Source organism: Castor canadensis, chromosome 14 (genome assembly GCF_047511655.1).
Source record: "Castor canadensis chromosome 14, mCasCan1.hap1v2, whole genome shotgun sequence".
In the NCBI taxonomy this organism is placed as follows: Eukaryota; Metazoa; Chordata; class Mammalia; order Rodentia; family Castoridae; genus Castor; species Castor canadensis.
This window is the reverse complement of record NC_133399.1, coordinates 69692942-69716953: the sequence shown is the minus strand read 5'-3', so window position 1 is coordinate 69716953 and position 24012 is coordinate 69692942. Positions and strand designations below refer to the sequence as shown.

The 24012-nt window shown below is 32.2% G+C and overlaps 1 protein-coding gene across 2 annotated transcripts in view; it reads left to right on the top strand.

Annotated features, from left to right (window-relative positions):
- Sgcz (sarcoglycan zeta) overlaps window positions 1-24012 on the top strand; it is a 1041297-nt gene that overhangs the window by 551742 nt on the left and 465543 nt on the right. The window contains exon 1 of one of the 2 annotated variants that reach the window (XM_074054730.1): window positions 21458-21628. The exons of the other annotated variant lie outside the window; for it this stretch is intronic. The gene's annotated coding sequence lies outside the window, so the exon portion shown is untranslated. Of the gene's footprint in view, window positions 1-21457; window positions 21629-24012 lie in introns of those variants that run through there. 2 annotated transcript variants of the gene reach the window in all.

Here is a 24012-nt window from a genome sequence, read left to right as displayed (position 1 = left end):
ATACATTGTTTGGGTCAGCTCCACCTCCCTCTTCCAGGCAAAACCTGTTCCACCCTCTTGTTCTCCAATTTTATTGAAGAGAAAACATAAGAGATAATAATAATATAAAAAACAGCATTTTTGCTAGTTTGAGGTAAAGATAGCTATACAGAGAAATTCCTAGCATTGCTTCCATGCACATGTATATTACAACCCGAATTAGTTCATCTCTACCAGACCTCTTTACCACTTCCTAGTACCCTTCCCATAGTGGCCTCTGCCAGTTTAAGATTACTATATTCACTTCTCTACAGTGAGCACATCAAACACTTTCAAGTTTTAGGCTTCCTTCCCTTTCACTATTCCTCCCATGCTCGTTCTCCTGTTAGTGTGTCCAATAATATTACTCCATTTGTTTTAGGTCTATAATCCACATATGAGGGAGGACATGCAATTTTTGACCTTCTGAGCCTGGCTAACTTCACTTAAGATGATGTTCTCCAGGTTTTTCCATTTACTTGTGAATGACAAAGTTTCATGGAGAGTAAAATTCCATTGTGTATAAATACCTCATTTTTTAATCCATTAAATGGATTTAAATTGTTTCTGCTCTGTGATACACTGGTGTCTATAAGGAAGGAAGGAAGGAAGGAAGGAAAGAAGGAAGGAAGTAAATGTATCGCACAATAGTCTGCAATGAATTAAGAAAAAATATTATCTTCACTGTTCAATGATGACCATTCTCTTTAGAAAAAAGTAGTTAACATTGTACAAGTAACTAGTAATTTCTGACTAACATTTCCTTTCTGAATCCATGGAAAGGAGTTTTCCAGCATCTGCTTTGGAAACACTCTTTGACTTCCCTTGAGACTCAGAGAAGACAATTTTGGAAAGATGCAGTTAGCGGCTGTAACCGTTCATATGCGCACATGATGTTCAGTTATCAAGCTGCTGCTGTCTTTATTTTAGAATTCAAATCACATTCTAAAGAGCTTTACTGCTCTGAGCATTGTTTCATCAATACCATGAAACAGTTTATGTCAGGCAAATTATTTGCATTATTTCCAAATAATTATGTACCTGGGTTTCACTTGTATTTTTGTGTTTATTAATCTGTCCATGTATATTCCAATATTAGTAAATCAAACACGGTTCAATAAATCATAAGTTTAAGGAAAAACTCATATTACAGGGTAAAATTCATTATAACTTCATAAGTGTACATAGTGAGCAACACGCTAGTAATCATATGAAATGTGTAGGTTAAAGCAGATGTATGTGGTACCATAATAACCTTGCATAAGAATTCAACATTTAAACTTGTGGATGGAAATAATATTTATGAACTCTGAAAACTGTATTTTAATTGAATGGATATTTATTCACCTCTAAGAAGTCTCTAGATAGTCTTATATTTTTCACACACAAAACAGTTGTCTTTCAGGGAAAGAAAATTTCTTCTTCCAAGATAGAGTAGAAAATAATATTTTCTAATAAGAAATGAAATGAATGATAAGTGGGGAATAAAACAAATGATAACCCAAACATGTATACATCAGAATGTTTGTGGGAAACCTACAAAGTTAGCCAAAGCTATTCACAAATTCCACGGTTGACAGCAAACAGACGTATCCCATTGACTCCTTTTGAAATGCCACCAAGGACATCCCATAATATTCCTGGCTGATAATATGCTAAAGTAATCACTGTTACTTTGTAGATTAGCTATTATTATCTTTACAATTTGCCAAAATAACTTGGTTTTGAAGCATGAATTAGTACTATGCAGTGCAGATATGAGGGATAAATCATGGGAGACTTTTTGTTCCATTTGTAACTGATAGTCAAATTTCTAGGAAAAAAGTCTGACCTTTAGCTAATGATTATTCACTATTATGAAGACTAGAGAAGGGATGTGAAATGGTCACTGGGAGCCCCAGAGAATTCTGCAACATATAAAAGCATTCCTACCTCAATTTAAAACAAAAACTTTCAGTAAACTTCAGAGAGAGTCATTGGTAGTCAGTAATATATTTCAATATTGATGCAGTACTGAATAAATAGTATTATGAATTGTTCAAATTGATCCCCTGTGTGTCTGTCTGTTCAGTGTGTAAAGGGATGGTCAGTCTAGTAAATTGAATTTACTCATAGTGGTATGGTATGGCCATTATTATGGACCAAGTTTGGTGTGAGAACAAAGGGAAAAGTTAAGTGCCCCTTGAAATAAGGGAGGAGATAGAAGATATTCTACAAGAGCTAATAAATCCCAGTTGAGACATAATTTATTCTTTCAAATGGCTTGTTCCAAAGATTTATGCCAGCAATAAAACACAAACATTCTTACAATAAAATTGCCACAATAAGGCAGAAATATCATAATTTTTAATATTGACATTAGATATAAATGACTTTTATGAAGCCTGAACTGTGATAAAATAGCTTAGTATCTCCAAGGCCTGGAATATTAGTACCTCTTGTCCTTGATTATTTTCTCCATCTACGGAAACAAGAAGCACTGATTATACTATTAGAGAAATTAAAATAAAAGTTATTTTTAAATGCTTTCTTTGGCAAAAGCTTCCAGTGACAGGTACTTTTCTTGTTGCTGTTTATTTTGCTTAATGTGAAGTTCTATTTTTAGTTTTTGAGTAATATCCATTCTGAATTCCACAGTGAGTGCACTAGTTTATATTCCTACCAGCAATTAATAAAAGTTCCTTTTCCTCAGCATTTATTATTGTTCATTTTATTGATAATAGCAATTCTGATGGGTGAGGTGGATCTCAATGTCATTTTGATTGAGCATTTTTTCTAGTGTATTTATTGGACATTTGTACTTCATTTAAAGGGTATCTGTTCAGTTACATTGTTCATTTATTGATTGGCTTTTTTTCTTTCTTGGCTGTTTAATATTTTGAGTTGTTTATCTATTCTAGATATAAATCCCCAACTGGATGACTATCTGGCAAGGATTTTCTCCCATTCTATAAGCTGTCTCTTCTGTCTCTTTATGTACTTGACAAAGTTTCTGCTTAGCTAAAGAGAAAGAGCATATTTCTTATAGACATTTTCAGGCTGAAATATGAGAAGTAATGATGAAAATGACCATCTGCTAGCCAGAGAGAGAGAGATGCCTTGGTTACCAATAGTATAAGTCCTATTACTGACAATAAATTCATTGTTAAATTTTGGAGTAATGGAATTGTTTGCCCCAATATTGATTACAGAGCTTTTAGTTTTGAAGAGGTGAAGCTCTGTGCAGCTGGAGCAGACTTTTATTCTCCCTGGAACTTTCTAAGTAGCTAGTAGCCAAGTAGTTGTCAAGGTATAATTCAGAGCACCTGCCCCTGGCAAGTAGGGGGGCTCCCCTTTGTGGACCCCACTCCACAAACACTTTTGAATTTGGTATATTTAAGTAGAACCACATTCCCAAATAAAGGAAGAACATCCAACAAGATTTAAATACTTCAGTAGTAAGATGCATAACACTAAAAGTTAATCAGCAATTTCATTCTAAAGAGGAGCTCACTGAAGAGCAAAATATTTGTGTGATCTGTCTAAAACCATCTCAATGACTTCTAATTCATTAGTTAGCTAGGCTTCTTGCTGCACTCCAAACATATAAATATAAATATATATATATATATATACACAAATATATAAGTATACCTTTATATACATTTCTATTTAATATCTATAATCACTTTAAATATATTTAGTTGACAAATTTAGATATGAATAATAAACTAATTTATTCTACCATATTGTTTTAATATTAAATTTATAGATCTTAAAAACCTTCATGACATAGCCATGTCTAAAACAAATGAAGTGGGCTGAGAGAAGGAGAAAAGAGTTTATATTAAAAAGCATGAATTTATATACATATACACAGAAACTGAAAGGTAGTTGGAAAGATAGATATATTATTCTAGGACTCTAAAGAGATAAATTCAATAAACATATTTATCCCATTTGTAGTTTTTTAATTTTAAATCTGTCTCCCTTTCTGTTGTATAATTAAGCTACATTCTGAGGATTTAGATGTGTGGGTACAACAATGATGTCATTACTAATGGTAGTGAGTTGTTATAAATGACCCATAAGAGAAATTAAGTGCTAGAGTATAACAGTCTTCTTTTCCATAGTAGTCCAAAGAGCAATATTGCCTGTCATCAGTCATATCTTTGTAAAAGCATTTATTCTTCAAAAATTGCCTAGATTTCTTTGCCCAAGGGAGACATTGGAAGGGACTGAACTATGAAGGAATAGAAGTCTTGACATAAAGTGGCATACATTTTATTTTTACCTCTCATTCCCATAATCCACCAAGACTGTTTAAAGTAGCATGCCTCAGGGAAGCTCTATGATCTGAAATCCCCAGGCTTCATTTCTGAAATGTGAGCCTGCAGTCAACTAGATCTAGAGTACCAAGGAAATATAAATATTCTTTTTATTCACCAAATATCCTCACTGCAAATGGAAAATCCTTTAGAGAAAAAGCTATATTGTCCTTGCCTTAACTTCCTAATGTATCCTTAATGCTAAGAATGCATGTTTTGAATAGATGGTGGACAGAAAAATGAATGACTACGTACACAAAAATATTTTTAAAATAGTATTACTTTTTCAGTATTTATAGTACTATAATATAAAATTCAACTTCTGAAAAAATATTTTACTTTATATGATTAGAATACTGTATGTGCTCTTTTATTTTACTTTGGTCAAGATTCTGAGACTCTGAGTTTGAATTTTGATCATTTTAGAGAATAAAATAATATATAGTAAGAGAAGGGTTTGAAGAAAACAAGATAATTGAAAGATTTTGAAATACTTTATGGAGCATTTCAATTTAGTTTAATTGATCAAGACAATGTTTCCTTAATGCTCAGAAATGCAATTTGTTCTGAGTGTCTACATTTGAGCATCTTGAATCAGTATATCAGTAAATCAAAAGATATTATTCAAGGAAATGCTACACAGACATTTACAATATTAATATTAAAGGAAAGCAAATGTGTGTGTGAAGGTAGAACAGAAGAAAAGTAGTTAGGATGTCTGGAAAAGTTGTATCAGGTACAAGAGTATTATATTATTCACAAGTTAGGCAAAGATCATTTTCAAACTGATACTATTTAGCAAAGACTAAGCAATATCAGGAATTTACTTTTCAGTTTACATAGCAAATAATAAACACCTGTCTTAAAATAAATGTAATTATTACATGTATCTTTAATCTCTGATACTTTTCTAAGTGATCATATAGAAATATGAAAATAGTATAACATATGTCAGCATGTGTTATAAAGATAAATGAAAACTGTCATATGTTGTTTTATGGTGATAAAAGTAAATCACTAGATTTCAAATGAAAAGGTTTGTAAGAACATTTCATAAGAACAAGTCCTGGAATGCTTGTTGAACTTACAATACTGAACCCCTACCAAAAGACTGATTTAATAAGACCCAGACAACAACAAAAATTTGCCTTCTATTACATGGACTGTAGGCCACGTCTAAGAAACAATACAAAGGCTTTAATCTATGTGATGTAGTCGGTGTCTATGTCAGTCAGAAAGTGATCTGATCTTGGTCACCCTCATTTGACTAATTTCTCCATTACGTACCTCAAGCAGTAATTCCAGTCAGTTGGCAAAACTCATCCAATCAAAACTCCTTTTGTCAGGTACTTGGAAGTACATTTTGAATCTCTAAGCTAACCTTATATTATCTGTATATTTTCATTGACTTTTGTTTTGTCTGCCAGGAGTTGTAACAGAATCAGTGACTACAAAGGCCACAGTCCTCAAAACAAAAAAGTTCAAGAGCACAGGCCCCCAATCCCAAGTTTGATTTGCTGACTGTTAAGATTCTCCAAATAGACTCCAAAAATGAAGAATTTTAACATATATCCTATGAGGTTTATGAAAGAGTATGTGTCCTATATCTCCTATTAAACACCTTACTATATATATCCTAACAATTGTATGAATATATTAGTACTCAAAAATAAGTTTATAAAATGGTCATTATCTATCATACAGTCATCTGTATTCATTCATAGGTTCCACATCTAAAGAACAATAGTATTTCTATTGGAAATATACAGATTATTTGCTCATTATTCTCTAAATAAGGTAAAACAACTGTTGACATAATGTTTGCTTTGTTTTTGGTCTTATAAGTAATCTAGAGATGATTTACAGTATTCATGACATAGGTTATATGTGAATGCCATACCATCGTATATAAGGGACTTGAGAATACAGAATTTGAATATCTGTAGACTGGAAGCTGACATCTATGAGGCAGGCTAATTGGTTGGAAATCCAATGTTGCAGTTTCTATTCTGAACTCTGCAAGGTAGCAGGCTGAAATCCAGCAGAATTCTTTCTTCCTTGTTCCTCTTTGTTCTTAAAGCTTTCAAATGGGATGGAGGAGTGGCTTAAGTGGTAGAGCACCTTCTTAGCAAGCAAGAGACTTTGAGTACAAATCCCAGGACCGCCAAAAAAGGTCTTCATCTAACTAGGCAAGATTCACCCATATTTATAGAGAATAATCTGCCTTTCTCAAAGACTTAAATGTTATTTCTCTCTAAAATATGTGTCTTCAGAGCAAAATGCAGTTGTATTTGACTAAACAACTGGGCACCACATACTAGGTAAGTTCAAACATTGACATTAACCATCACAATAACTAAGAGATAACTGACAGGTAATAGCTCTTAGAATTAGTATGATCATAATTATTATTATTATTTTCTGTTCTTTTAGGAATGAAACTAGGGTCTATTTCATTGTAGGCAAGTGTTCAAACACTGAGGTATACACTCAGTCGCATTGTTATTAAATTATCTTTGTGAAACCTTACATCAAGGAATTACCACCAGGTATCAGATATATTTTTAAGAATTATAAAGCTGTTGTCCTTTCTTCAAGCAAGCTAAGATGTGTTGATTTTTAAAATACATGAACTGAATTTTTATATTTATTTGTTTGTTGTTTGTTTATTTATGACAGGGTCTGTCTATGTAGCACAGTCCCTCCTCAAACTCATGATCCTTCTGCCTCTGCCTTCTGAGTACTGCAATTTATAGGTATGAAACACCATTCTTAACTTGGATTTTCATTTCTTAGCCATTGGTTACTTATAACTTTATCTTATTTTATTCATCACAAACAGTAGGTATTTGTGCCTCATGATACAGCCAACCTTCAATTTAGAATGTGAGTTGTTTGAAGGAGAAGCAAAATGAAAGCATATTATATTATGCAACACAAGGTTTGTCTTTTAGTAATCCAAGCCCCCCACCATTTGAATATTGTTTTCATCTATTTCTCTATTCTTCCTTTCTCCATATCTTGTTATTCCATATCATTTATGTTTTATGAAACTCTACCATGTCTAAACATGTTAGTCACTAAATCTCTAGTAGCCAATCTTAAATTTGAATATATTCACTGTACTTTGATTTCTGGTAATGTTCCACATATTTTAAATTGCAAAATAATTGTAAAATGCTATGTTATGTTACATTTTCTACTCTTTTATTACATAGATCTGCCATACTAAATATTGATGCTCCCAGAGTAACTCCATAAGCCACTGAGAAATATAATGCATTTCCTACATAATCAGTGGGAACCAAACAGCATCATGAAGACTTATGCTGGACAGAAATTAAATCTAGAGAGACCTCAGGTTTTCACTTACCAGCAATGTGAGTTAGGAATTCACTAATCAATCTACCCCATGATCTCTCTGGTTTCCTTGTGCATGTGCCTGTGCGTGTGTGTGTGTAATGATTAAGCATTCATGTACTTGTAAGGTGTGTTTCCATTGAGAATACAAACTCTTCAAATAATGATGAAATTTAAGATTCAACGAAATTGTGTACATTTCTCATATCTCAGTTTTGAAAAGACTATAACCTTCCATGCATCCTCTGAAAGCAAATAGCCAATTGTTCTCCAAGAGAAAAGAACAAAGAATTCCCACCATAACCACCAGAAAAAGAAATAATGGAAGAGAGTTTGTTATGGATTGAATTTGATCCTCAAATTTCATATGCTGGAAATTTAATATCCAAATTCATGTGTTAAGCGTATTTGAAGATGATACCTTTGGAAGAGAAATGGGTTGTGAGTGCTCTGTTCTGATGAATGGGTCAATTCATATATAAATTAATATGTAGATGCACTAGTGAGTTATCAAGGGAGCAATCTTGTTATAAATGTAGCATCTCCAGCATCTTGTCTTATTTCACTGTGTGATGCTCTCACCATGTGATGATGCAGCAAGAAGGCTCCTACCTGTTAGTTTACTAAAAGGAACCCTCGTACACTGCTGGTGGGAATGCAAACTAGTACAACCACTCTGGAAGAAAATTTGGAGGCTTCTTAAAAATCTAAACATAGACCTGCCATATGATCCAGCAATTCCATTCCTGGGGATATACCCAAAGGAATGTGACACAGGTTACTCCAGAGGCACCTGCACACCCATGTTTATTGCAGCACTATTCACAATAGCCAAGTTATGGAAACAACCAAGATGCCCCACTACTGATGAATGGATTGTGAAAATGTGGTATTTATACACAATGGAATTCTACTCAGCTATGAAGAAGAATGAAATCTTCCCAACCTCTAGAGCCATGTGCTAAATATACCTCTAGAGTTTATAAATTTCCTGCTCTCAGGCATTTTGTTAACAACAACAGAAGAAGAACTAAGGCAAGAATACAGCACAGGTTGTAGAGAATTTGATATGAAATTCTCATCTTTTCACTTTCCCTCTGAACATCTTTTTCCTTTCCTGTATAATCTTCCAAAATACCAATATTCAACTGTAACAGAATGCCACATGTCCTTTCTTCATTGACTTCTTAAGTAGGCTGATTTTGCCCTTGGATTAATGCCTTTTATCTACTCAATTTAAGTGATTGCCAATAAATTTTAGGAGCTAAGTAATCTAATTAAGCAAATTATTAACTATTCTTTAATTTTCAGAGCTAACTACATTTCCAATGATATCCATTAGTAAAAATAAATATATAATGGCTGATATTTCAGAAAGTAAAAACATAAAGTAAAAATAATTGTAACACATTAAATTTGATAAAGAATTTTCATTATTGAAGCCAAATAATCTAAATGATAGGTTTGATTCCTCATATTCAATTCTGTCAAATGGGAAACACTTTCTTCTTTTCCACTGTTTTCCCCCATATTCTATTTTCTTACTCATTGCCTTCATATTTTATTCATTTGGTAGAAGTACATGGGAGGAAGAAAATGAAAATATCCCATTGAGAGCAATAATATAATTACAATATAGAAAAGAGTTAGGGTCAAATGTATTCATTTAACAAATATTATGGGCTACCTTCTGTGGAAAGGTCATTTTTCTAGAAGTTTAGAATATGTCAGTGAATGAAATAGAAGATTCCATTAAGATTCCATTCTAGTGTATACTAAATATTATAAACTCCAAGTTACATATTGCTCTATACGTTCCAAGGCAATACAAATCTTCCTTTGTTTTACCATGATTATTACAGGAAAATCAGGTAGTGTTTTTAGTTAGTACTTTGTGTTTTAGATATACTAAGTTACTTTCTTTTAACTGATAAACTTCTACATCTAGGAAAAAAATGAAGTATCCACATTTTTAAAAAAGTAAACCAGTTTTCCGGCGTCTATATTGCGTGTGAAATGCAAGCAGCGTTGAAAATAAAAAAGGAAGCTATTTATGAAAATTAGCATAACATTCAAAAAAACTTGTCATGTACTTACTAATACAAGCAAGACTTTCATCTTGGTGGAAAGTGTCAAATGAAGGTTTTAGAAGAAGCATAAATATGGCATAACTAGTAATTTCCTATAATATTTACTTTGTGACAAAACCTTCTTACTCATCAATAAAGAAAGAGCTATGTTTACAAATAACAAAGATGGATATGACTTTCTTTTAGGTTGGTGAAGAGTTTTTGGAAGGATCTTAGACTTCTTAGTTTCTCCTATTGTGTTTTGTGTGTGTGTGTGTGTATGTTTGTGTGTGCGTTTGTGAGTATGTATGTATATGTGTGAGTTTTACTTCAATTTGTATCATTGGAGAAGTTGGGACTAGAGTGCATCATCTTGTATATAATTTGATAGCAGAGTTCACAAATTCGTGTTATCTGAATTTATAGAGGAAGTTCTTACACTAATGACAACTCTGCCCTTTGGGAGGAGATGTAAATTGTAATGATTCCTAGCCACATGTCTTCAAATATTATTCTACTTATAACATATGTCCCAGTTAGGTAGAACTACTTTATGCTACCTCCAGCCCACACACATCCAAAGTATGTGGAAGTTGCAGGGGCTCCAGATATTAAGAGAGGTGAGATGTTCTTTGGCTACGTCTGGAAAGAGCATGGGCTATGTGAGTGCTTCTCAGATGGAAAGATGCAAGCTATGTGTGAATTCTAGGAAATCTACTAAGTAAAGGTTAAAACTCAAGTGTAAAGCAATTTTACAATAGTCCCTCCCATCTACCTTAACTGTGGTTTGACTTTCTGAGGATTCAGTTACTTGCAGTCAACCAAGCTTTGAAATTACTAAGTGGAAAATTCCAAATATAAACAATTCATAAGGATAAAATTGCATGCCATTCTGATTACGGAGCTGAAATCAATCACTTTACTGCATCATCCTTCCTAGAATATGAAGTATTCCTTTATCCAGCTTATCCACACTGTATATGCTACCTGATCATTAGTATTTAGTAGTCTTGTATCTCAGTGCTGGAGTTCAAATGACCCTTACTTTACATAATAGAGGCCTGAAATCACAATAGTAGTAATGCTAGAAATTCAGATATGCCAAAAGACTATAAAATGTCTCTTTTAGGGAAAAAAAGTGACAGTTCTTGATTTAGTAAGGAAAAAAAATATAAGAAATATAAGAAAAATATTGTATGATGAGTTTGATAAGATCTATGGTAAGAATTAATCTTCTAGCCAAAAATTATAGAAAAAGGAAAAAGAAACTTATGATAGATTCTGTTGTACCTCAAACTTTAAAGCTATTAGTATAGTGCATGATGGAAAGGCATTCAGAAGTTAGGTTGTGTACTAAACACAGATTTTGTATCTGCCAAGGGTCGTGGTGCACATACCCTGCAGATAAGAAGGGAGACTATTGCAATTGCTTTTCCTATTCTGTCTGACTTCTTATTTATTAACATTTTCATATAAATTAATCTTCCATCAAAATTAATTAGAAAATATAGGCAATAATTGCTTAAATTTTACTTCTACTTTAATAGAGGGCTTTTATTTAAGAAATTAAATAGATGAGTATATATGGTATATTCTCGGTGTGACTAATAGCTTTGGGCATCTACTTTTCTGCCCTCAGTGACATATCCACCTCTAAATTTTGACAGTGTATGAATTTCTAGCACAGAGTCACTGAGAATAGTTATCCTGAGCTTGTTACATTACATGAAGTCATATTTCTTTGAAACTTCCTTTTCCCAGAAAAGGAAGCAGTCTTACATGAAAACCATTTTAAACCTCAAAATAAAAATTTGATTTATATTATTTTGCTAAGTTTCTGAATTTTTATATGCAAAGAACAGTATTCAGTATTCCTTTTGTATGTTTGAATTAAATATTAGATAATTAAATAATTTAAATTATGAATAAATTGTGCATAAATGAGTATATTCATGATCAGAATACTTCCAAATTATCCAAGGCTATACTGACTACTGATACTACTAACATTAACTTCCTGTGTTATATTTTAAAATCTGCTGATTTTTCTGAAAAATAGAGACAGGGATTTGAATTATCCCCTTGGTGCTTCCTAATGTCTTTATGACGTAATCTATCCCTCTTGTTAAAGAATATAACCCTTAAAAGCTTTTGCTCTTTGACTTTCTAAGTTCATTACTAATGGAGACATGAGATTAAGTCTTTCGAAGTTTTCACTAGAATTGATCCCACTTATTTTGGTGTCATATACTTAATGATAAAGTTTCTGTATTCAAATATTGTCTTATCTTTGGTATATTATTATTATTAGTTAATGCAAAGGAATAATAAAATTTTATATGGAATGTATTGATTCTTCAGAAAAACTAACATTTGTTGAGTGCCTAATATGATTTTGTATCTGTTCTAAATATGGGAAATAGAAGATTAATTTTTCAAAAAATTCTTGTGCTCAGAAAATTCAGGCAGCAGTGACAGAGACTGACAGTTGACCTCTAGCAGTACAACACAGGACGTGCTCACCCCTCTGTGGTGGATGGAGGCCTGGGACGTCTCTTGGAAAAAAGAATAAGTGAACTGAGTCCAAGGAAATAAAGGAGCTTAGTCAATTGAATAGAGGAAATTCTCATGCTAGGGAGAGGTTAAGAAGATGTACTAGACCATCAGTTAACAATGCTGTCCAATCAGGTAAAACTAATAATATGCTAAGGCATTTATAGTTTGCTTTCTAGGAGGTAGAAAGATACTGATTAGCTTTAAGAAAGTGATTGATACAACAAATTTAGAATTATAAAAATTTCTCTGGCTTCAAACTAAAGGATGAGTTGGAAGGAGGAAAATGATTTATACTGGATACTTACTTAGAATGTGATCCTGTGTGTAAGCAAAGAGTAATAAGGAATTTAAATTCCAAATGCATTTATTGAACTACTGCTCTGTATATGTTGTGATAATTGATGCAGTAATGTAGTAGGCTTCGAGAAATTTGACATAATAAACTGAGAAAGACTTCCTGGAAAACTAGATAAGATAGTAGAAACAAAGTAGAAAACTTAGGCTATACTTTTAGCATTCTGGATTGATCAATTTGACTAGGTAAGTCAATATCATAATAATGGAAATATTTAGTTTAAAACATTAGGTGTGGAGGGCATAATGAACAGATAGGACATTTAGTTGAGAGGTCCAGAGGACCTAAGAACAACAGATCTAACACAGCTCAACAGAGAGACCTATATTAGTAATAATATAATATTTGGAATCTTCAACATATAGAAGTAGGTAAATTCAAAGTTATGTGAAGTGTTACAAGGAAGGAGACATAAAAGATAAGTGGCAAGGGTAAAACACAAAATCTTGAACATATATGGACAAAGAAATGGGAACTTACAATAAAACCCAAGAGTAGGAAGAAAAAAATAGAATTAGAACAGTGTTCTGGAAAGCAGAAAATTTGAATGATATAAAATGTTTAAAATACTACCTTTGTGAGAAAAATAAAATGATTTAAATATGTCTGGTCAATGTAGTAACAAACAATTTTCATGATTATTTTATTCTCCTGATTTTTCATAATCATTCTATACTTTATTTCTTTAGTAAGGGTGTTATATCTTTTGTCCATTGATAGGTGGAATTATTTATACCATGTCAGCTAGAACTACTGCTAGAATTTATGGTCATCCACTAATTCAATTTTATTCTGTTTTAAGATTTAAGTAACTTTTCATTTACAAGTGATGCTCAAATTAGTTTTTCAAGTTACTCTTTTCCTCCTGACCTTCAGATTCTTTCACTAGCTATCAGGCAGAAATTTCCATTTGGGTCTCAGTTGAAAACTCAGAATCAAAATGCCCCAAATGGATACCTACCACCTACACACCTGTGGAAATATTCACTAAAGCATGAAATCTACATCAAATTACATTTTTTATCTGCCCTTCACTCACATCCATTTCATAACATTATCTTGAATTTATTCACTCTGTTTCCTTCCTACTTTTACTGCTTATTTAGTTCACACAAAATCTCTTGCCCTTAAATTCAATAAGCCTTTAACTTGTTCTCCTTTCTGTTAATTTTTTTGTTAATTGATTCTCTTTTTTATATTGAAGTTAAAATGATTTTTTCAAAGTGGAGATGGAATCATGTCACTTTCCTGCTTAAAATCTTTCAATGTCTCCTAATTCCTCTTGTGAAATAATTAATTCTTTTAAAATCACTGCAAGATTCTCTGATTAGATTCTGCTTATGTCTCCAGCTTCATCTTTTAGTATATTTGCTCTCATCCTCTACCACCCAACCACAATGGATTTCTTTCAGGTCCTCAGGTATTTCAAGCTTGATGGGTCTCTAGATTTCATCATGTGTGTTTTCAGTTATCTGTATAATTCCTTTCCAATCTTCTGGTCTTGGTCACCCATCTTCTATGCTGCAAGCCCAAGTTGACAGACTAATTCTTTTCTGGGTGTCACTGAATTGTGACTTTGCAACACCTATTTTATCAATTCCCATTATCCCAGCATTAAAATTCTCTGTTTACTTCAGCCCCACATATAATAAAAATTTTATATAGCAGGAAATGTGTCAATTTTTCCTTTAGGTCCCAAGCATCTATTATAATAGTTGATATATAATATTTGTTGCATGCGTATTTTATGACTACACTAGATAAATGAAGCTGATTATTATATAAGATAAAAAATAATAGCTTAAGTAAGATCTTTGGTAAAGTGAGAGTGGCTTTGATTGTAAGTCTAGTTAGAAGGATTCTTCATGACTTAAAAAAGGAACATTTATATAAGCAAGAAGAAAAGAGAAAATAGGTTAAAATGAAATTGAGATACAATGTTTAGTTTCTGAATTTGGAACACAATGATTTGAGTTGGTTAATGACAAAGATCTATTTTATTTCATAGGATTTCCTCACAGCTATAAAAGCATAAATAAAGTTTAATGTGTAAACATATGGAAATCTTGAGCCTTGAACATAAAATTTCTACCTAGATTTTCAATGCAATAGTAATAATATGTCAATATAAATAATATAACATATATAAAACTAATAAAAACATATAAAAATTAATTTTCACTCAACAGTTATTTAAATATTGTGATGATTTGATTAAATTGATAAACAATTTTGTCAATATTTCCTTATGTCCATATTTTTAATGAAATGATTTTATCATATTCAGGTAGTCTCTGTTCCAAGAGGTTCAGTACTTACTGATGAGCATTTAATTTCTTTCTCAATTATTTTATAAGAAAGTCTAACTTGATTTTTAATGCTCAGAGTTGTTCCAGTGAAATCGAAGACCTCAATAGTTCACTGTTTTAAGACATCTTTCACACTCATTTCTAAAATACATTACCCAGGTTTGCTTAAGTAAGTAAAGGTTTAGTCTGACTTACTTAAAGGCTCCCATTAATATTGCTAAGGAAGTTTTCTTCTAAGTATTTTTCTGCAAACACTAGTTATACTATGGTTTTATGAAATTATGAATTTTAATGTATGTCATTCACTTTCAGTAGTTTGAAATATGAAACAAAAGGGAATATAAAAATATTATTTCCTTAAAATTGATCATTATGTCTTAAGCAAATAATAAAAGCACCACTTTCCCTCAATTAATCATTCAGTTTTATTCTATGGACACAGATATATTCATTATAAGTCATACAACTCTTTCTATGTCAACTTGGTAGGAATTGGAGGAGAATAAAAATGTATGCAAAGGTTTCAAAAACTTATTAAAATAAAATATCTTGGTAGAGCAGCTATTTTTCTTTATTGTATATTATATAACATGACAAATTACATATCATCTTGACTCACTTAAATTATGTTCCCAGCAAAATTTCTAGAAAAAGTATTGGAGCTACTTATGCCAAAGCCTTGAACCTCAAATGACTGCAAAAAGACTATTAGCATTTTCTTCTGGAATGACAAAATTGACTCTTGCAATTAAAATTAAATGTTTAAAAATGTTTAAAGGTAAAATTCAGGAGAAAGAACATTTCTCTGTGACGTTATAAGAATGCATTGAAACCCATGAGAATTCTGTCTGCTTTGAGATCTAACTCAGCAAGGGGATTTTTTTTTAAATACAAAGATACATATTTTGGTCAGGTTTGCTTTCCTTGAGCCTAATCTTATCAAATCAAAAGATCACAATGAAATGGAATGAATCAGTAGTTAGAAGTGTCAGAGTAAGTGCTAATTTTTGGTACTATTGCAGTAAGTACATGAATACAGCCGCACATTGTAGACAATGAATTTTCCTACATCTAGAAAGATGTATAAGTTGTAACTTCTTAATCATTTGTTACATTTTTTCCTACTTAGGATGACAGAAATGCTGAATAATGATAAATGATTTTGTTCAAGAATATTTTAATGTTGCTGCTATAAAAACTTTTATTTCATGTTCTTATGTGTTAAACTATATTTTTTAAATCAAAATGACATTTAACAAATTATTATTTCTCTTTTAGATGAATGGAAACTGTAAATCTTGAAAGGACAGCAAGTGACTTGACATCTCCACAAAGCTAAAATAAAAAAAAACAGATCTAGAATTCAAACATCAGTGTATTCACTGCAGAAATTAATTTCTTATCAAATAAACTATGATCTTATATAAAGTAAAAAGAAGCCAAGAGAAATTGGATAGTGTGAGAAAAATAATGCAGAAAGATATATATTATAGGATATATTAATTAATAAAATATTAATCCAAATTAATTCAACCAATGTTCACAAAGTTACAAACACTTCACAAACATCATTTCTTGAATAGTTATGGGACAGGTCTAAGAGAAGGAATCCAGGTTATGTGGTTACTTCAGTTTTTGTGCAAATTTTTACCCAGAATTTCTTGTTAAAAAATATTATACATAAGGTAGTCATTGACATCTTGAAACAAATGCATAAGCAGTTTTTATTTAATCATTATTTGTTACCCACTGGTCTTTGTTATGTAACTTAATGAATTTTATTGGTTATTTAATTCATAATTATTCATTCATCATATTTCTTATTCCTTTTTGTAGAATTCTGTGTAACTATTCTTTCCTTTGTCTTATAGAATGTCACATTTACTTTGAATTCTTTATCACTATACAGATAATATTCCATATTTTGAAAAAAAATCAAGTTTTCACATATATTAACTGACTTCAGATGCATCAAGTATGAGCTCATGTAAGAAAGATGAAGATGTTGTTATATCCAAAATATAATCACCAGTACATGTGCATGTAGTATTTATTTAAAGGCAGCAAATATGCAGTGGAGAAATGCTTTATTTGTGAATAAAATTTTCCCACCTATTTTCTCTTTTTTTTTAATTTTATTTTATCATTTTTGCATTTACTTACATGTGTATGCATTATTTGGGCCACCCCCCGCCATGCCTTTGGGCAGAACCTGTTCTGCCCTCTTATTCTCTGATATTGTAGAAAAAAAAGTATATAAAAAAAGATAAAACCAAATAAAATTAAAAAAATAATAATTCTACCAAAAAAAAGATAATATAAAAAAATGGCATTTTTGCTAGTTTGAGATGAAGATAGCTATATAGGGAGATTCCTTGTGTTGTTTCCATGAATATATGTATTACAAATTGATTCATCTCTACTACACCACTACACTACTTCCTAGTCCCCTTCTCATAGTGTCCTCTGCCAGTTTAAGATTACTATATTTGTTCCTATACAGTGAGCACATCAACCACATTCAAGTTTTTGGTTTCCTTTTCTTTCTCTATCCCTCCTGTGCATGTTCTCCCCTTAGTGTGTGACCAATGTCCAATAATATTACTGCATTTGTTTTAGTTGTATAATCTGCATATGAGGGAGAACATGTGACTTTTGGCCTTCTGAGCCTGGCTAACTTTGCTTAAGGTGATGTTCTCCAGTTCCATCCATTTTCCTGAGAATGTCAAAATATCATTCTTCTTTGTGGCTGAATAAAATTCCATTGTGTATAAGTACCACATTTTTTTAATCCATTCATCAGCAGTGGCTGCCAATTTCCCCTTGATACTACCATTGTATGATAATACTCTTCATGACTTCTTTTTTGTTTTGTTGTTTTTATGATGGTACTGGGGGTTGAAATAGGGGCTTGTATTTGCTAAACAGGTGTACTACTACTTGTGCTACTCCATCAGCCCCATGAATTCTTTATAATAAATCAGTAGATTTTCTTGACGGCATACATTAAATGATCAGTTTGCTTCTTATTCAGCTTAATGAATAAGAAAAACTTATTATTGTAGGGGCTACTTTAAGTATGTTTGTACTCTGTTAGCTTGTCTCTCTGACCTTTTCTTACTCATTTATATTTCTTTGAGTTGTAGATAAAGAAATTAAGTTTAGTTTGACAATTGTAACAATGTAGCAATCAATATTTAATACCTACAAAATGTTATGACTTAATGGTATATCAGATGTGATTCTTGCAACCTTAATATAGTACAAGTATTATATTAACAAAGCTAAGGAATATGCTTCTTTTTTAAATAAATCATATATATTAAAGGTCTCAGATGTAGAGACAGGTTTAGAAGTCAGTTTTCCCTTGTACTCTCTTCCATTATTTCACAGCTATATTGAGTTTTATATTAGATAATAGAAATTGTATACAAAGAAATCCTCACCCTAACAGTCCATGTCAATGTTATACTGTTATCCATTGGTATTCTGAAACATTGAGTCTTCCAGGAAAGTATTAGTTTGGGAAATACTTATAGATGTCAGAAATGTCTTTCTGTTTTCCTCAACCTGAGACTTTACTGATGCCCATTTAGAAAGTTCAAGTTATTAGCTACTTGTAAATATTTTAAAAACTATTTTCTGGCATCAGGAAGAAGCCATAATTTGAATTACTTGCTAACTTATGTGGCATTAATACTTTCAACAGTTTTAAGCTAGCAAAGTGGTTACTCTGGACACAGAGTTAGGAAGAAAAGTGGAGAGTTGATTTTCATGAGTAATTTTAAGCCAATTCTAGCACACCACACATTATTAATTAGAACACTATTTTTAAAGAGCTAGTATGCATTTTATAATATTATTATTTTAACATTAGCTAATCATTTAATTATGTTCTCTCATTTCAATTCTCAGCCTGAAGGAAGATCAGGGCCTAAAACATTTTGGAGTTTTGAAGGGCATAATAAGTAGCACTTCTCTTATAACTAAATTAAAAAGAAACTCAAGAAATAAAATTAAGAGATATATACTTCATTATTTCTTCATGTTTCTTCTTACTCAAAATTGAGTATATTTTATATACTCAGCTTGTTAATACATGATCTTTTTTTCTTTATAAGAAATTAAATGACATATTGGTATTAAAGATGCAATCTTATTTTCATGTTCTAGCATAATATCTAGGACTAATCTAACCAGAAAGATCAACCAACTATGATACCAGCCTATGGTCAAGCAGAAAGAGCTGGAATAAAATGGGACATTGTAATGTATGGGCTTATTATCAAAGATTCCTCACTTCTTAAATTAAGTAAATATATCTGCAATGACATTATTTTCAAATAGGTTCACATTCTGACTTACTGGAAGTTATGACTTCAACCCATCGATAGGAGGGGTGTTGGTGTGAACAATTGAATCTGAACAGCCAGGAAAACATGTTAAATCTAAAGTCTGTGTTAACTAAAGCAACAAGGAAGAGCAAAGTGTACAAGACCCTTAAAGATTACTACAGAATGTTGGGAATGCAGGTAGTGAAGTTGTAATCCTCACATAGGTGAATCATTTGACTTTTGCAGACCCACATTTAGCATTTCAGAATATAAATCAGCCAGAGGAATAACATTTGAATATTGCATTTTCTCTATAATGAACTTCAGCTTTTAATGCTCCCTCAATTCATTTCTTTACTTTTCATTCACTTATGTATTTCAGTTCATGTTTCAGTATTCCAAAATACTGTGAATTTTAGTTTGAGCTTTTAAGGTTATGGTAATTCTGCTGCCTTTAATGTCATCTTCAAATTTACTGAAACAACTTGTAACTCATCTATGTCATTAATGCAGGAGCCATGTATTATGAGATGCAGAATTTAAATTTGGGAAGTATTTTAAGGCTGTAATGTTGCGTTATTGACAGTTCAAATGTCTTCTATATAAGAAGCTTCAATAATATTTGTCACAACATATTCTTCCCAACTCATGCTCATAAAATGATAAAGACTATATAGGGTTAAAAATGAAAAAAGTACCAGCAACATAATTTGTGTATGCTCCAGGATTGGTCCTGAGTTACAGTAGAGAAGACATTGTCTATTTTCCTTCTAAAAAGCAAGCCTGGGGTGGTAGTGTGGTTCAGTGGTAAAGGGTTGCCAGGTGTGAACCAAGCATTGGGTTTGATTGCTAACACTAAAATAAAAATAAAAATAAATGAACAAATAAAACTGGGCCTGTCCATTCACCAAGTAGTCATGCATCAGGAGAAGGTGTTCCTGTAAAATGTCACTGGATGATCCATGGAAAGAAAACAGTAATCAATTATAAAGATTTCAAAAATATGCAATTTAATCAAGACATATTATAATATGCAAAAAAAATTTCAGTTCTACTGAAAGAGCCATAACTTATCCTTAAATAATGGAACAATGAACAAGGTAAACAAATTTTAACAGCAATGTGTTATGTTGCAACAACAGTATTACCAGATTAACTGTCAAATAGAGTGGCAAACAGAACAATTTATATACTTATTAAATATTTTTACAAACTGACTAGCAGAGGATAGACCATAACAAAGATATCTATGTGCATGAATGAGCACATCTAAGCATATTATTTCAAAATATAAAGGAGCATATGAGCCTTGTGTGACGCCTTTGTTTAAAAGACTGTTATCAAGAATTTGATCATGAGGGTGATATTAATGCTTCCTTATAATTCTTTTTCTTTTATTGTGAATATACACCAGAAAAACTATTAGGATCATTGATTTACATGTGCAATGAATACTATTATCTATCATTATTCAACTTTCATGGTTACCTTTATTTGAAAATCCAGGAATTTTACATTCTAAACTGCCAGATAATTTGATTTGCATGCAACTGGATTGGCAAAGAGACATTAGAACTCTAAAAATAAGTCACTGTCTAAGAATGATTTACATTGTCATAGAGAATTTTTTTGCTTGTTTGCTCATTCATTCATATGTGTATACATTGTTTGGGCCATCTCTCCTCCCCTCCCTTCCCCCCCTTCCCCACTTCCTCTCGCCTCCAGGAAGAATCTATTTTTCCCTCTTCTCCAATTTTGTTGAAGAGAAAGCATAAGAGATAATAAGAAAGACATAGCATTTTTGCTAGCTTGAGATAAAGATAGTTATGCAGAGAGTTATTGCTTTCATGCACATGTGTATTACAACCTGAATTGGTTCATCTCTACTAGACCTCTTCACTACTTCCTGGTCACCTTCCTATAGTGCCCTCTGCCACTTTAAGATTACTATATTTGCTCCTCTACAGTGGGCACATTAACCACTTTCAACTTTTAGGTTTCCTTCCCTTTCCATATTCCTCATAGAGAATTCTTAAGGCTCTCAACAGAGGCTAAGTTATAGTAAAAAAGCAAAAAATATATGCAATAACTAAATTTAATGCTTTATTTCACTCTCCTAGAGAAGGCCGGAAGTACAGTATAGAGTAGGCAAGCAGCCCTGTTCCCCAAGACCATTTAGAAGCTCAGATTCTTTTTTGTCTTGTTGCATTGACAATGTCTAAATTACTGACCTTTTCTGCAAACAGTGGCTCCCAGGATCATGACCACATCTCAACCCCAAGGGAGGTATAAGGAATGAAAAGCAACCAGCTTCTTCAAGGTAAAATACTAAAATTGCAATCATCCTCTCTGTTCATAAGCCATTGGCCACAAGAAGATGAAAATAAGCCAGGAAAATGTAATCACTAGCTGAGATCCTATTATATGGAAAGAGATAAATTAAATTTTAATTCATTGCCTAAAAACACAGGATGTAATCTTTTCTCCCATCTGCCTTATTTTAATTATTTCCGGTTCCCGAGGGCAACACAGGTCACAGGGCATGCCTCTTAGCTTGTTCTCTGATCAACAGCACAGTGTTGGCATGCTTCCTGAATGCTTACCTTTATGTGAAGAGATACCCCTTTTATTTACAAAATATTCAATTACTTTTTATGTGATTTGTGTTCATTAATTATGTTTTGATACAAACTAGTGTGGTATGAATGGTAGTTCCCAGCTAATTTGATTTTCAAGCTTGGTTTCAATTTCTTTTTTGCATTGGATGCTTATTACTATCATTTTGCATTCTTGTGTATGCACTCTTTTAATCAGTTCAGAATGGTTTAATAGAGTTATAAAGTGATCCATGCAGGTGGCTCTTGCTTTTAGTAAATTCTACTCTATAATGTATCAGAAAAGTCAGGACCTTTTGTATATGATTTTCCTCTGCACTACTGAAGATATCAAATGGACACATGAAATTTTGACTGAGCTAAAGAGAATATTTAGGGCATTTCCTGCTTTTATTTCAGTTTTTCACTCAGGAAACTCATATAAAAATGACAAACAATTTTATTCACTATTTAGAATTTAGAATGAAGTTGTTGATAACACAGTAAAATGGATTTTAATCATTTTATGCCCCTACTTTCCTAATGTACATTTTCTACTCTTCTGATGTGATGTCACTATCTCTTCTTAGAGTCAATTTTGAGCAATCACCTAAATTGTCTTCCTATCATTATTCTCTCTTGTATTAATTTATCTTGAATGATCAAAAGAGTGAAAAAGAAAAGAAGGACCATGAACAACAACATGTTAGGTTCGACTTATTTATTAATTCTTATCATTTCAGTTTTGCATGGTCTAACCAATTGAATTTCTCTGGATTCTAGTAGCACTTCACCTGGAAATTTGGTTCTTGTGATAGAAAGAACACTGCACAGGGCACCAGTATTCACACTTTCAAACTCTGTTCTTGAGAATAGGAGCAAGAAATAAATGAGAACATCACTCTGGCCTCAAGAAACTCATAGAAAGCTCCTCTGTTAAACCCAATAGTCTGTTCTCAGTAGATCTCATAGTTACTACATTTGGTGGCTGCCCACAACTTCTCCCTTGGTAGGTTTTCTATTCTTCTGTCAAGACAATACATACTCTGAGCGTTGCTCCAAAACCACCAATTAATTCATTTCACAGTCTTTGCTAGCTTCTTTCCTGCTGACGCTCATCTCTTTGGAGAGTTCTAGGCTGAGTTCCAGGGCCTACTTTTTTCTCTGCTTGTTTAAACTTTTCTAATCTCATCTAGTGTCTAGGTTCAAAACAACATCTACAGAATGATTTATATCTCAGAATTTTTATCTACGGCTTCATCTACTTGGATGTCTAAAAGACAACAGCAGACTTCTTTTATTTTTCACAAAATACTTTTTTGTTTCAATTTTCCCCATGGCTTTCACGGCTCTTTTCCTCGATGAGTACCCATCATCTCTTACCTGAATTACTTTATCAGTCTCTTAATGAAATTCCATAAGTCATTTCATGTTATCCCTTTTCCAACATTACTACTTTCTGCTGAAAAATTGTTACAGTCCTATTAATGACTACAAGTTACTGCTCAGCCACCTCCCCAACCCCATGATGCTACCTTTATATTTTGCTCTAGTATTCTCCTCACCCTTGTGTTCACCACAATCATCCTGGTCTTCTTTGTTGTCCCTGGAATATGGTAGAAGAGTTTCTGCCTTTACAAGCCTCCATACTTGCTCTCCTCTCTGCTGGAATAATCTTCTTTCAGAAATCTGCATGGATTCAAAGGCCACCCTTTTACTTATGACTACCCTCATTTAGTCAATTTAAAAATGCAATCCAGATCAATATTGAAATTGTTTTCAATAATCGAAAAGTATTTCAATTTCATTTTCTGAAGTACTTGTATAGTTATATACTATAACATGTTTATTATCCATCTTCCATTATTAAAATAAGCTTCATAAGATATTCTTGATTATTTTATTGATTAATTATTTTAATTATGCTGTGCCCCTAGTAGATGCTTCTTGAATATTTATTGTGTTGTGAAAAGGCCAGATGTTAGTTATTGACTTATCATTTGATAGACTATCAAATTTTACTGAGAAAAAAATGAGTGACCAAAGATATCACTGGGCTTTAAAACTTTTAGTTATAAAAGTGAAATTATATTTATTCTAGCTATGTTCT